Raw genomic sequence first — 14045 nt, forward strand, 5'->3', positions numbered from 1 at the left:
TATGCTTGGGCCACCCCATCCTGCTGCCTTTCCCATAGTAGCTCTGCCCTGAGGGCATTCCCAGATCCCAGGGGCCCAAGGGGAATGGTAGTAACAGCCAGCTGGTTTTTACAGTCCCTCCTGCACCCCTTCATGCCTTGCTCTTATGAGAGGGCGAGCAAGCCCCAGCAGCCTCTCCAGTGCTAGGCCAGGGGGAGGTGCCTGCTAGGGAGTGGGGTGGAAACTGTCGCTGCCAGAGTCAGGCTGAACGAGGGGCCCTTTTCCAAGTTCTTGTTCTGGGCCAGGCAAGTAGTGGGGGGCAGGGAAGCGGACTGGCAGCAGAGTGGGGGCTAGTGCCCATGGCTGGGCAGGCGTCCGAGCAGACCGGGCTGGGCCAGCTGTGTATCTGGGGGTTGGGGAGCTGTGAGAGGATGGGGAGATCTTCGGGAGACAGACTGAGGTTACCCGCTGGGGCTGGGGTTAGGGGTGGGGAGCTTGGTCCAGGGCTGCTTCCGTCCCCGTCTCTGTATCGAGGTCAGGCTGCGCAGAGAGGGCGGCTCCCTCAATGCCGTGGGAAGGGAATGTGCTCTGAGCTGCAGGTGTCACTGTCCCCATGGCAACCTGCCAGCTGCTCGCCTGGCCTGGGAGGATGCTGCTCCCTCCTAGCAGCACTTGCCATCTCTCCTCCCCCTGCTCAGGGGCAGGGCAGGACCTGGGGCTCTGGGTCAGCAGAAGCTACCCAAGGGCAGCGGCTGGGATGAGCTGGGTGCTGGGCAGGGTCTCTTGGCTCAGCCTTGCCTCCCATCTGGGGAACTGGGCTGGGTCTGCCCTGGGAGGCTCTAGCCTGGCAGCTCCCTGCTCCCAGCCTGGCCTGTGTTTATTTGGACTAAATATGGAAAGTCAGCCCTTTATTTTGAGCACCAGACACGCCCCAGATTCCAGACTTTGTTCTGAACTCCATCGCCATGGCTTTCCCCCCTTCGCTGCCCTCTCCCTCATCTGCACCTAGAGATCACAGCCCTGCCAGTATGTGGTGGGGGTTCGTACGTCCGTGAGCTGCCTGCGCTGGGAGCACAGCGCTCTTGGCTTCATTCATGCCTTCTTCTGGAGTGAGTGGCCTGGGAGAGGGAGCAGACAGAGGGTCTTGCTCTGTGCCCACTTCTATGGCAATGGATGAGACTTGTGTGAGAGAGGGGCCCATAGCCAGTGCTGGCAGAACCCCTTTGGACGGCTGCAGTGGCATTGCCTGCCTGGGGAGTCATGTCCCAGGTGTCTGGTATCTGCCTGGGGCTGGGTGGCTGCTTCTCCATCAGCTTTTCACCTTCATTCACCAGATCTAAGAGGTCTCTCCCCCAGTGGGCAGCATGGCCCTTTGGCAATAACAGGCTCCCCACAAGTAGGGCCTGATCTCCTAAAGGGGTGCTGGGGGGGGAAAGAGACACAACAGGGGGGCTGCTGCAGGCAGAGCTGTCAAGTTCATTCCCCTGATGAATTCAGCGACTCGTGACCTGAGGGCCTAGAGACCAGGTTAGGGGTCCAAGTGCCGCATCAGCCGACAGCATCTCGCTCCCTCCCTGCCTGCTGGGGGGTGTAGCTCTGCAGCTCTGTCTAGGGATGCTCCCAGGTTAAAAGCCAGGCCCAGGTTCTCCACTGCATGGCAGTCACAGCACTGACCCACAGAGCTGCCTTTGCACAACGGGACTCGTCCATCTGCCCCCAGCAGAGGGGGCATGCCCTCCGTGTATGACCACTGAGCCCCTTTGGCAGCTGGCCTAAAGTAGAGCTGCCCAGAGGCTGCCAGCCCCAGGGCGGGGGCATCCACTGGGGTAGCTGAAACCCCCTCCAGCCCCCACACCAGAGCTGCACTTTGTATGCAGCCCTGGATCTGGTCCTCTCGCTTTAATGCTCCCAGAGATGATTTAAACCTGGCTCTTTGCCATCCAAAAAACTCCTCCTGGTTCATGAGATTCCGCTACTTCGGGCCTCTCCCTCGACCCAGGTGCACAAACATGTGTGTCGCTGTCCTTGCACTCTTCCTGGCTCGTTGTGCGCTGGCCCAGCTAATGCCACGGGGGACAACTGGTTTGTTTAAAAAGAAACTCTTTCCACTGGAATGAGAAACACACACTGAACACATCATGGAAACTTTGCTGTCCCGCGCCGTGTTTGTGACAGCTTTTTGTGAAATCCCACATCTGGGTGTAAATTGGACCTGTGAGTGTCCCTTTATTGTTAACCATTACCCTGCTGCTCCCCAGCAGATGCAGCTCGCTTAATGCATCCTCTTGCATGGCCTCAGGCTGTCTACACTAGAAATGCTGTGGCTGTCGTGTAGACATTACCATGGCTGGAGTGGTTCCTCCCTCGCTGTAGTAAACCCACCTCTCTGAGAGGCGATCGCAGGGGCGGCTCTATGGTTTTTGCCACCCCAAGCACGGCAGTCAGGCGGCTCTTGGTGGCATGCCTGCGGAAGGTCCGCCGGTCCCGCACCTTCAGCGTACCTGCCACCAAATTACCCCCGAAGCCGTGGGACCGGGGACCTCCCCCAGGCATGCCCCTGAAGGCAGCCTGACTGCCACCCTCACAGCGACCGGCCCACGTCCCCTGCGGCTTGCGGCCCCAGGCACGCGCCTGGTACGCTGGTGCCTGGAGCCGCCCCTGGGCGATTGCTGCATTTAATGGTGTCTACGGCAGGGCTGAGGTCAGCTTAACTATCGCCCAGGGCATGACATTTTTCACAGCCCTGAGCAACATAATTAAGCTGACCTAACTGGTCTACAGACCGGCCCACAGATATGTCAGAGACGGGAAAGATCCATGAAAACCCAAGTCCCTCTCCCTGCAACAGCGTTCCTCATCTGTTCTCTAGTCACGTGTGCTAGGTAGTTTAATGTCCCAAGTAATGAGGATGTGCCCCTCTGGCTCAATGCTCAAACTCCCCCTTCTTCCTGGCTTTATCAAGAAACTGCAGCCCAAGTCATCTGCCCAGGCATGGCTGTTTCCTAGGGCTTCAGATCCAAGATAGACCCTTCCCTGGTGCCCACTCCCTTTGCTTAGCCAACAACTGCCACCTGTGCCCAGGAGCCAATTAGCAGCCCCTGCAGGGTTCCAGCACCTGCTCACAGGATGGGCCAGCTGCAGTATCCCCCTTACACGCTCCAGGTGCCCAATGGGGGTTACTGCATTACCTTAACCAGGACCGTGTCCCAAGGGGCTCCTCACCCTGAGGAAATACATGGGAGGGAGTGAGCATCAGCTGACTCTCCTTTTGCCATTCCCCAACTAGGGTTCTAACCTTGCTGGGTCTCTTTGGATCGTTTGTCTGTCCTCCTGGGTATTCACATCTCCTCCTTGCAAGTTCACTCCTGGGTGAAGTTTGCCAAGCTGCTACCTCGCTCCTCCCAAGCCTGGGGAGGGTAACCTAAGGCTGCTGTGTGGGGACTCAGAGAAGACCTGGGTTCCAGACCTGGTACTGCCATGGGCCGGTTGGGTGACCGTGGGCAAGTTGTTTTCCCTCCCTTTGGCCTGTCCTGCCCTATAAGTCCTGGATATATTTCGCTTTAGGACCTTGACTGTGCCGTGCTAAAGTGAAGCATGTGCACCAGTGCTAGCAGCATCAGGACCCAAGCCAGGAAGTTCTTTGGGCAGAGCCGTCCCTTGCTATGCACCCATGCAGCCCCCTGCACATGGTCCCTTGGCAACGCTAGAATCTTACTGCCCCTTCAGGCCGGGTGGTTCACCCGTACTCAGGGCCTTGCAGGGTTGTTTCTGTTAGGTGAGGAATAAATGATCCTAGTCAGTTCTAGTCTTTGTGCAATTCTGTTTATTGACACAGAACGTCCACAAAGTCCTGTTTGATCACAGAAGAAACAAGCAGCGGGCAGTGTCCTTGCTCAGAAATCCCCACGCCTGCCTCTCCAGTGAGCTCTGTGCAGGGGCGGCTCTAGGATTTGTGCTGCCCCAAGCACGGTGGCTCGCCGCAGGGGGCGCTCTGGCGGTCGCCGGTCCCGCGGCTCCGGTGGACCTCCCGCAGGCGTGCCTGCGGATGCTCCACCGGAGCCGCGGGACCAGCGGACCCTCCGCAGTCATGCCTGCAGGAGGTCCACCGGAGCTGCCTGCCGCCCTCCCGCGGGACGCCGCCCCAAGCGCGCGCTTGGCATGCTGGGGTCTGGAGCCGGCCCTGGCTCTGTGCCCAAGGAGCCCAGTGCCTCTGCTTTGACGCATTGTCACGCTTCTGCTGGCTTTCTGCTTCTAACACACACAGCCTGCAACCTAAATTCTAGCCCCTGTGTTTGCAGCCAAGGAACCCCCTGTTAATCTACGTGGGGTAGCTCTGACTGGCCATGCACCCCATAGCCTGAGGCAGTCACCTCCCTTGTCTGCAGCTGTCTTTGTTACATAAAGGGGCTTGAGTGCTCCTTCTGTTGAGCCTGAAGGAGGGGGGCTTGGCCACATCCATAGGCTTTAAGGAGGTGTGTAGATCCAGGACTCCCCAGGTGGCCATTAGCGCCTTCCAACATAACCACATTAAAAATTAAACTGGTCCCCTCTCTGCTCCCCTTGCTCAGGGTGTTCTGGGCCACGTGGCGTGTGGTTTGCTCATGTGGGGCTTGTTTCCCTATCACAACAACTCCCCATGCTGGGGGACCAGCCATACACTTCACTGCTCTCTCTTCTGGACCAGGACTGCCATTGAATAAGGCTGCATGTAATTTGGATCCCTTAGTGCCCTGCAGCCACAATGGGGTTCCTTGTTCTTGCCGGCTGCTGGCCTGCCAGCCAGCGTTCAGCCCAGGTGGCTCTCTTCTGACCCACCACAATTGGAATTAGTTTTTTAATTAAGACTTCACGAGACACCATATCAAATGCTTCACTGCAATCCGATGCACCCCACCCACTGCCTTCTCCCTCTTCTAGGGCTGTGATTCTACCAAAAAAAGCAATCCTCTTTGTCTGGCACGCATCCTCCTTTATAAATCCCTGGATAAGTGGCTAATGCAGCCAACGGCTCACAGTTCTGATCCCCTTGTGATGCTCAGCGACTCCCCTCGCTGGGAGGGGAGGGGGTTGGCCCTCCCCCTGGCAGCGTGTGTCTGTGGTTACTGAGTTCAGCTCAGACTTTCCGAAGGAGGCGGTGGCTGTCTTGCTAGCTAATTGTGCAGCTCTCCTTATTCTGGCACAGACACAGCTGGGAGATATTTATGAGCCCTCCCCACCCCCCCAGTGGGGCGAGGAGACGCACCGTGCATTCTTGGCTCAGGAGAGCGCGGAGAAGGGCTGGGGCTGGTGATGGGAACATCTGAGCTGGGAACGTTGGCAGATGACCTCACTCTATAACAAGAAATAACAGGGCCCTCAGCATCAACCCAGGTCGCCCCAGCAGATGGCACACACCTGCCTGTCGGGAGCACGTCAGGTTGGAGAGGTGCTGCTGGGTGGGGCAGTGGTGGGGGAAGGACGCTGGATGTGCCCCTGCACACAGGAGAGTGGGCTGGGAATAAGGATCCTGCACCTGTGTGGGGAGAGGGGATTCCCCCCACCCCCACCCCCGGGTGACTCCTCACCACTGCAAATGCTGCAGAATAATATGCAGTGCACTTCTATTCCTGGCCTGGGATCAGCTGTTGCTGGCTTGGAATCTCCAAGGCCCATGGGAAGCCCTGCCTGACCCCGGGCTGGCACACACGGGCAACTGCAGCGGGCTAGGTGTCCTCACTCGTCCCAGCCAGAGGGCTCCCCAGTGTCCGGCTCAAGGGCTGAGAGGGGAATTCCGTCCCTCTCCTCGTTCCTTGGCCTTTCTGCCGGCGGCATCCCTGGTCAACGGGCAGGGCAAAGCCTGGTGACGTTGACCAGGGCTCCAGCTCGAGCATCAATGGGTCCCTAGCGTCAAATGGGATGTAGCTTGTGGCCACCTGGCCATTGGGGCTTAGATTGAACCTGTGCTCACGCAGAGCCGTGAAGATCTGAACCCGTGATGCTGAGGGGGAAGCCAGCCCGCTCCTGAGCCGGCCAGTGAAATGCCCACAGAGACTGCATCCTGCCCTCCTGAGAAGTCACGGCACGTGGCACAGCCCCGACCCCAGCCCAACCCTCCCTCTTGTTTCAGGGGGCCCCAGGGCTGAGAGAAGCGTACCATGGTCCAGCATTCACAGACTGAACATAGCCCAGCTGTGGGCACTGAGAGCCAGGGGCCGGGGACGGAGAAACCCTCCCCACCCTTGGGGGCAGGTGGCACACAAGGAGCCAACTCCCTGGCTTCTTCACAGCCCTGCACTGTGCCCTGGGGCTCGTTCAACCCACTCACACCCAAACGAACCCACTGCCCATCAGCGCAATACACAGGGCTGTGGTCAGAGCTTCTGAGGCCAGAAGGGGCCACTGGGATGGTCTGGGCTGACCTGCAGCCCCGCATAGGCCAAAGAGCATCCTGCACTGCTGGGCTCTCTGATTTTCTCTGATGTGGAAAGGGGGGGTCCCCACAGGGCATTAGAGGGAGCTTTCCCCTACAGAGCAGCATGGTCAGCTCCAGCTTTGCCAGAGGTCTCCTGGGAGGAGCAGGGCACTTTCTCCACTCTCACCTGAGCTGGAGGGGCCGTGAGGATGCTGCATCTTCACCCAGGGCTCTCCCCTGCCCCCGGTGGGTGCTGAGGATGAAGGGGTGCAAGCAAAGCAAATGGAACCCAAAGCTGCCAATGGCTGGAGTCAAAGTCCCGTGTGAGCACTTGGGTTCGCTTGCTTGAGTCTGGTCAGCCACAGAAACTGCCCAGCAAAGCGGGATAGACAAGACCCGAATGGCTGATTTGGGGGGGGGGGGAAATTCAGATCAGGAAGTCCCCTGCTTCCACATTTCAGGCCTCCCATCTACCTCCTGGAGCAACACTGAGCCCAAGCCCCAGCCCCATGGCATTCCCTGTGGCAGGTCCGGCCACCAGCTCACTGGTGGACTGAACGCATGGAGATTTGAACTCTCCTGGGGGCGTCCGCGGGGCTGTCCAGCAGGCCGTGTAGAAGGGACACTGGCTGGCACCTCGGCTGGGCATGGAGGCCTGTCATGCTTCCCCCTGTGAGGTGTCTGTTCTCTTTCACGGTGGCCGTATGAAGCAGCCTCCCCGGCAGGATAAGCAGGAGAAGCGAGATGGGGCTTGTGAGGGATATGCAGGTCCCGTCCACTGTCCGGCAGGGAGAGGGTTAACACTCCATGGGTTGGCAGCACCCCAGCTGCGGCCCATGGAGCCTGTCCTGGGGGACGCGTGGCTGGGCCCAGGTCGTGCCCCAGGGAAGCGGGGGAGGCAGGGCTGGAGGTCAGAGCCGCTCCCTGGTGGGGTTGGGTGGCGGGTTCTGAGCGTATCCTCTGGCTCCACAGCATGCTGGCTCTCCTGTACCCGGGACCGGGGCAGTGCCAGGCCTGGCCTGTGGCAGCGAGCTCAGCTCAGCAGAGCTAGGAGCAGAGGCCTTGTCCCTGGGGTGCGGCCGGCGCCCGCTGCCTGTTCTGGGGGTGACTCGTCCTGGAGAGACTGGGGGATTCCCACCGTGCCAGGCGGTGTGGGGATACAGCTCCCCATACAGGACCCAGGGCTGGGTCTCCTCTCGCTTCGCCACTGTGCTGCCCCATTGGCTTTGAGAGCTGCCCCAGGGAGGGGGGGGGAGTCAGGGCCTGGAGGGGGATGGATGAGATGGGCCCTGAGCCCCTGCTTCACCCGTCTCCCCACGGCTGTCCTGGTGCTAGGCACTCAGGCCCCTCCTGCCCCTTCCAGCGGGGCTGCCCGACCCTTTGCAAACATGACAACTCTGAGCCCTCCTCAGGCGCCCTCCGCTGGCCAGGCAGGGAGCGTCGGTGCGCGGAGAGAAGCAAGCCGCCACTCCTCTCTGAGCCGCCATTTCCCCAGGTCCCACAGGAACAGAGCTCAGGAGTCCAGCCCCCGTGTCCCACCTGTAACCACTAACACCCCCCCCCCCCGTCCTCTCCTAGCAGAGCCCACTCAGTCCACCCGCACTGCTGCTGAGATCTTCTGCCCCTGCTCCCCCATCACGGGCTCCCTCTCCTGCACAGAGGTCAGGCTCTTTGCACCCCTCAAAATCTTTGAGGACCTTCAGGACATGAGGCTCTGCCCCCTGCCTCTGTCTCCGCTCCTTTCCTGCTGCCTGCTTTGGCCTCCTCCCAGCCCTCCAGCCTTACACCCTTCTGGGACCAAACCCTGCCCTGGGCCAACAGGGATGCCCCCCCTGATGCTAGCTCTGTGCATGGCCCTTCGGCTCCTTCCACCTGCCCTCAGCATCCTCCTGCAGGCTGGGAACAGCTGCAGGCCTCTGCCCCCAGACGCGGCTCCCTCTGCCGTCATATCCCCACTCTCTGGGGCTGACACCACAGGGGCTGGGGTTGCTATTGCAGGAGCTGGGACAGCTCTGAGTCCCCCTGGGGCAGGGCCAAGAGCTGCTCTGCACCTGCCCAGCGTGGAGATGGTGTGATGAAGTGGGACTGGTTTTAATGTTTCCTCTGAATACTGTGTTGGTGCCTCAGCTCTGGCCCACACGTGGCAACTAATGGCCCGGCCCTGCCCCCCTGCCAGGGGATGCTAAAGGTGGGGAAGAACAAAGAGATCAGGTGACTTCCTGGCCCGGGAAAGAGACAAAGGCCAGAGAGGAGGGGCTGGAGGGGGTTTGGTAGTTTTTTTGGAAGCTGGCTGGAAAATGGAGGGGAGCCCGAGGAGGCTCGGGCCTCCCAGCAGGGCGGTGGCCTCCATGGGGCCCCAGATGGACCTAACTAAGGGGGGTCCTGTTGCCGGTACAGACAAGACCTGTTCTGGACTGTGTTCCTGTCATCTAAATAAACCTGTGTTACTGGCTGGCTAAGAGTCACGTCTGACTGCAAAGTGGGGGTGCAGGACCCTCTGGCTTCCCCAGGACCCCGCCTGGGTGGACTCACTGTGGGAAGTGCACGGAGGGGGACATGCTGAATGCTTCAAGGAGAGACCCAGGAGGTGAAGCCGTGTGAGCTTCTTGCCCTGAAGATAGTCTGCTCCATGGGAGAGGGGGCTCCCCAAAGTCCTGCCTGGCTTTGTGGGGAGCAGTTCCAGATCATCACCTGGGGACTCTGTGACAGATGGCTACAGCGGACTGGAGCACATGATGTATGAGGAGAGGCTGAGGGAACTGGGATTGTTTAGTCTGCAGAAGAGAAGAATGAGGGGGGATTTGATAGCTGCTTTCAACTACCTGAAAGGGGGTTCCAAAGAGGATGGATCTAGACTGTTCTCAGTGGTAGCAGATGACAGAACAAGGAGCAATGGTCTCAAGTTGCAGTGGGGGAGGTCTAGGTTGGATATTAGGAAAAACTATTTCACTAGGAGGGTGGTGAAGCAGTGGAATGGGTTACCTAGGGAGGTGGTGGAATCTCCTTCCTTAGAGGCTTTTAAGGTCAGGCTTGACAAAGCCCTGGCTGGGATGATTTAGTTGGGTTTGGTCCTGCTTTGAGCAGGGGGTTGGACTAGATACCTCCTGAGGTCCCTTCTAACCCTGATATTCTATGATACACTGCTCTGAGCTGATCCAGTGGTGCAAACAGTTTGGGCCAGTCTCAAACCAGGGCCTGTCTGGCCTGGGGAAGGACACGACCAGAAATGGCACCTGATGTGGGCACCATGCCTGGCTGTTCCTGACAGAATATTCAGTGCACCAGGTAATGCTATTTCCATTGCAGCTCTCATTAGGCTTCAGAGCCAACACCCCGGAGCTGGCTGTAGGCTGTTCCCAGGTCTCCGGGGCTCCGTTCTGGTCTGGCTGTGCACAGGCAGCTGCCGCAGCGCACACACGGTGGGAAGCTTTGTTGTGCAGCCACTACATTGTTTTAAAAATGCATTTTGTAAAGGTTGAAATGCTTCAGCCAACACAGAGAGGAGCCTGGGACTAGAGGCCTCTCACCAGATCAGGGACCAGCTCAAGTACCTGACCTTGGCATAGATACGTTTCCGCTTGGTGCGGGCGACTCGCTGGGGACTCAGGAGGAAATTCCTGAGTGCAGGGGCAGCAGCAGCCAGGGACCCCCGTGAGAATGGCACAGCAGTGCAAAGATGGGGGGAGAGACTCAGACCCTTTGGAAGAGCCGTGGGGTCATTTGCTTAAAGTGCCACATTGTCGGGTCTGCTTGCTGCACTGCACCCTCTTCTGCTGGGGTGGGGGAATATTAATTAACTGTGATCACTGGGTCAATGAAATAACTTTACCCTCCTCCCCACCCCCAGCTTGGGAACAATCTCAGCGGCTGCTGCGCGCTAATAAGAATATAAGAACGGCCGTACCGGGTCAGACCAAAGGTCCATCTAGTCCAGTATCTGTCTACCGACAGTGGCCAATGCCAGGTGCCCCAGAGGGAGTGAACCTAACAGGCAGTGATCAAGTGATCTCTCTCCTGCCATCCATCTCCATCCTCTGACAGACAGAGGCTAGGGACACCATTCTTTACCCATCCTGGCTAATAGCCATTTATGGACTTAGCCACCATGAATTTATCCAGTCCCCTTTTAAACATTGTTATAGTCCTAGCCTTCACAACCTCCTCAGGTAAGGAGTTCCACAAGTTGACTGTGCGCTGCGTGAAGAAGAACTTCCTTTTATTTGTTTTAAACCTGCTGCCTATTAATTTCATTTGGTGACCCCTAGTTCTTGTATTATGGGAATAAGTAAATAACTTTTCCTTATCCACTTTCTCCACATCACTCATGATTTTATATACCTCTATCATGTCCCCCCTTAGTCTTCTCTTTTCCAAGCTGAAGAGTCCTAGCCTCTTTAATCTTTCCTCATATGGGACCCTCTCCAAACCCCTAATCATTTTAGTTGCCCTTTTCTGAACCTTTTCTAGTGCTAGAATATCTTTTTTGAGGTGAGGAGACCACATCTGTACACAGTATTCGAGATGTGGGCGTACCATGGATTTATATAAGGGCAATACTATATTCTCAGTCTTATTCTCTATCCCCTGTTTAATGATTCCTAACATCCTGTTTGCTTTTTTGACCGCCTCTGCACACTGCGTGGACATCTTCAGAGAACTATCCACGATGACGCCAAGATCTTTTTCCTGACTGGTTGTAGCTAAATTAGCCCCCATCATATTGTATGTATAGTTGGGGTTATTTTTTCCAATGTGCATTACTTTACATTTATCCACATTAAATTTCATTTGCCATTTTGTTGCCCAATCACTTAGTTTTGTGAGATCTTTTTGAAGTTCTTCACAGTCTGCTTTGGTCTTAACTATCTTGAGCAGTTTAGTATCATCTGCAAACTTTGCCACCTCACTGTTTACCCCTTTCTCCAGATCATTTATGAATAAATTGAATAGGATTGGTCCTAGGACTGACCCTTGGGAAACACCACTAGTTACCCCTCTCCAGTCTGAGAATTTACCATTAATTTCTACCCTTTGTTCCCTGTCTTTTAACCAGTTCTCAATCCATGAAAGGACCTTCCCTTTTGTCCCATGACAGCTTAATTTACGTAAGAGCCTTTGGTGAGGGACCTTGTCAAAGGCTTTCTGGAAATCTAAGTACATTATGTCCACCGGATCCCCCTTGTCCCGCTAGATCCCATAGGTGGGCATCCTGCCCCATTAAAGTTACTCTGGGCATCTGTGTGAGCTCCAGAAGGAGTTAACTCTCTCCTGGCTGGAAACCAATGGGAGCTTTTTCCCCCGGTACGCAGTGACACGCGTGGGCAGCGTCTCCCATCTCACTGACTCCAGCTGCCAGGCCCTGCGCTGAGCTGTGACACAGACAGCGGGGCCGGGCTCCGTCTCCACACAGGGAAGCTGTTCTGGGCACTGGCCACAAGGCTCTGACTCGTGCCTGCCCAGAGTTAGCATCTGACACCATTACACGTGCTGAACTTCTCAGGCCCTGTGTCCGGCTCACACCCCGGCCAAAGGAAATGGGGCTGAGATGCTGTTCTATGGGGAGCTTCTCATTTCTTAGGCCTGAATCACGTCCTGCTTGGCGAGAGCCCGGGGGCACTATTACGTGAGGTTCATTTCCACGTCTCTGACTTGGCATGATGCTGGGCAGCGTCATGCTGGGGCTTGTGACGCTCTCCCAGGCGGTGAGCAAAGGAGCAACACTGGAGGGTGGGAGATTCTCACTGCCCACATCTCTGGCCCCCATGTGGCACACAGGGAGTGCGGCTGGGATGCCACTCCATGCCCTGAGGGTCCCAGGGCTCTAGCTGGCTCCCATCCTGCACACAGGGAGTGTCCAGCACAGGAGCTGTACATGTTAAAGGTGCTGACTGAGCTGAATGCTCTGCGGTTCCCTGGTCTCCACACGGTGATTTATCTGAGCCCGAGGCGCCTGTCCTGAGGTGCCCAGTCCCCTTGGCCTGGCCACGTCCCACCCCGAGCGCGTACAGCTGGGACACAGCGGGCAAGTGGCTCCCTCTAAGCGCCGTTCCGTGAGCGGCTGCCGTCTGTGCTCCTGCTGGACTCCTCTCCTGTGGATGAGCGTGTGCTGAGCGCTGACACGGCAGGAGATCCAGTGGCTCATCCTGTTTTGCTGTTACCTGTGCTGAGTTTCTCCCTGGTCTTGTGTCTGGCTCTAGCACGAGGTTTCTCAGGGGTGCGCGGCCCCCTCGTATACAGAGTGAATGATTCATGCTGGATTAGTCAGGGCCTGTCCTGAGCTGCTTTAATGACGTTGCTCTGTGGAGCACTCACAATATGGCCCATGAGCCTTTCACACGGGCTGGCTCCCAGCGGGCAGGTCTGGCTCACATCCTGCAGGCTGGCAGCTTTGCTGTGTCAGCTCCATCCCCACGTGCGGCTGCCACCTGTGCTGACCTGCTCCTTACTCACCACCGGCAGGGAGGGATTAGGACAGGCCATTGTTCCATGTGCCGGGCTCCTCAAGCCTCCAGCCTTACCCGGCCCCAGGTAAGCTGAGAGGAGCCCAATCTGTCTGTCTCCGATCACACCTCTGGCTCTTATCCTGTGCAGGCAGTGATGCTGGGACTCTGAAATATCCAGAGCCTCTCATTTTTCACATGCTGCCTGGGGGGATGGTGACGCACTGAGCTGGCTACGTGTATTTTCCCCAGACAGCACTGCATCCATCACTGCTGGTGTGCCTTGGACCCTCCCTCCAAGAAGCAAACAGCCTGTCACCGTAATCTGTCAGACTCCCAGAGCATGCCAGGGATGTACTCAGAGTGCCTCACAGCCATTAAGTCATCTTCCCAACATGCCTGCGAGCAGAAAAGAGACAAACACCGATCACTTCCTGCAGCACTGGAATGCAGCCACCTCTGGGCTGGAACGTAACAGCTGTTAGCAGTGCACAGCAGCACTAGGCAATGGTTAATGGGCAGGAAGCAGAGACGAACACACTATCCATTGGAAAGGGCGGGGAATTTAGGGAGGTGACTGGAATGGAGCTGGACTTTGCTCAGGACACAGTCACGAGGGTTTGTGCCTGTTCCCCTACAGAATGCACCAGGGGCTCTCTAATGACCAGGAGGGGGCAGGACCTTTGGTTTTACTGCTCATTTGGGAGATGGCATCTCTGACCCTTTTGGGGGTTACCCGAGGTGTCTGGGGTGACTCACTACCACCTGCTTACAGCGGGAGGGAGCTCTGGCTGTGCCCACCAGGGGAAACGCCCCAGCCATAGGCTACAAGCAACACAGGCACTCGGCTCCGGGAGCCCCACTCTTTTCCAATGCAAGTTACACCCCCACTTTGCTGCATGGCCGGTGTCCAGTGATAAGCGCTGCAAGAACTCACCAGTGGGGAGAAGCTTGTCAATAAGTACAGACAGTAGATTGCACCTTAGGTTTTACTTTTACCTGTAACCTCATGTTTCCAAACCCTTCTCATTGCTGGTATCTGAATCTCTATCGCTCTGTTAAATGAACTTTACATTGGTTTTACTATAAACCTGTCTAAATGCCTTGTGCTAAGGCGGCTGTTGCCCGGAGGTGTACCCAGTGAACTGGGGTGCCCTGTTTCCATGGAGGCAGCAGACTGGTTTACATTGCGGGTGTCCATGAGATCAGGCACTGGGCACTCAAGTGTAACAAAG

Source organism: Mauremys reevesii, linkage group 18 (genome assembly GCF_016161935.1).
Source record: "Mauremys reevesii isolate NIE-2019 linkage group 18, ASM1616193v1, whole genome shotgun sequence".
In the NCBI taxonomy this organism is placed as follows: Eukaryota; Metazoa; Chordata; order Testudines; family Geoemydidae; genus Mauremys; species Mauremys reevesii.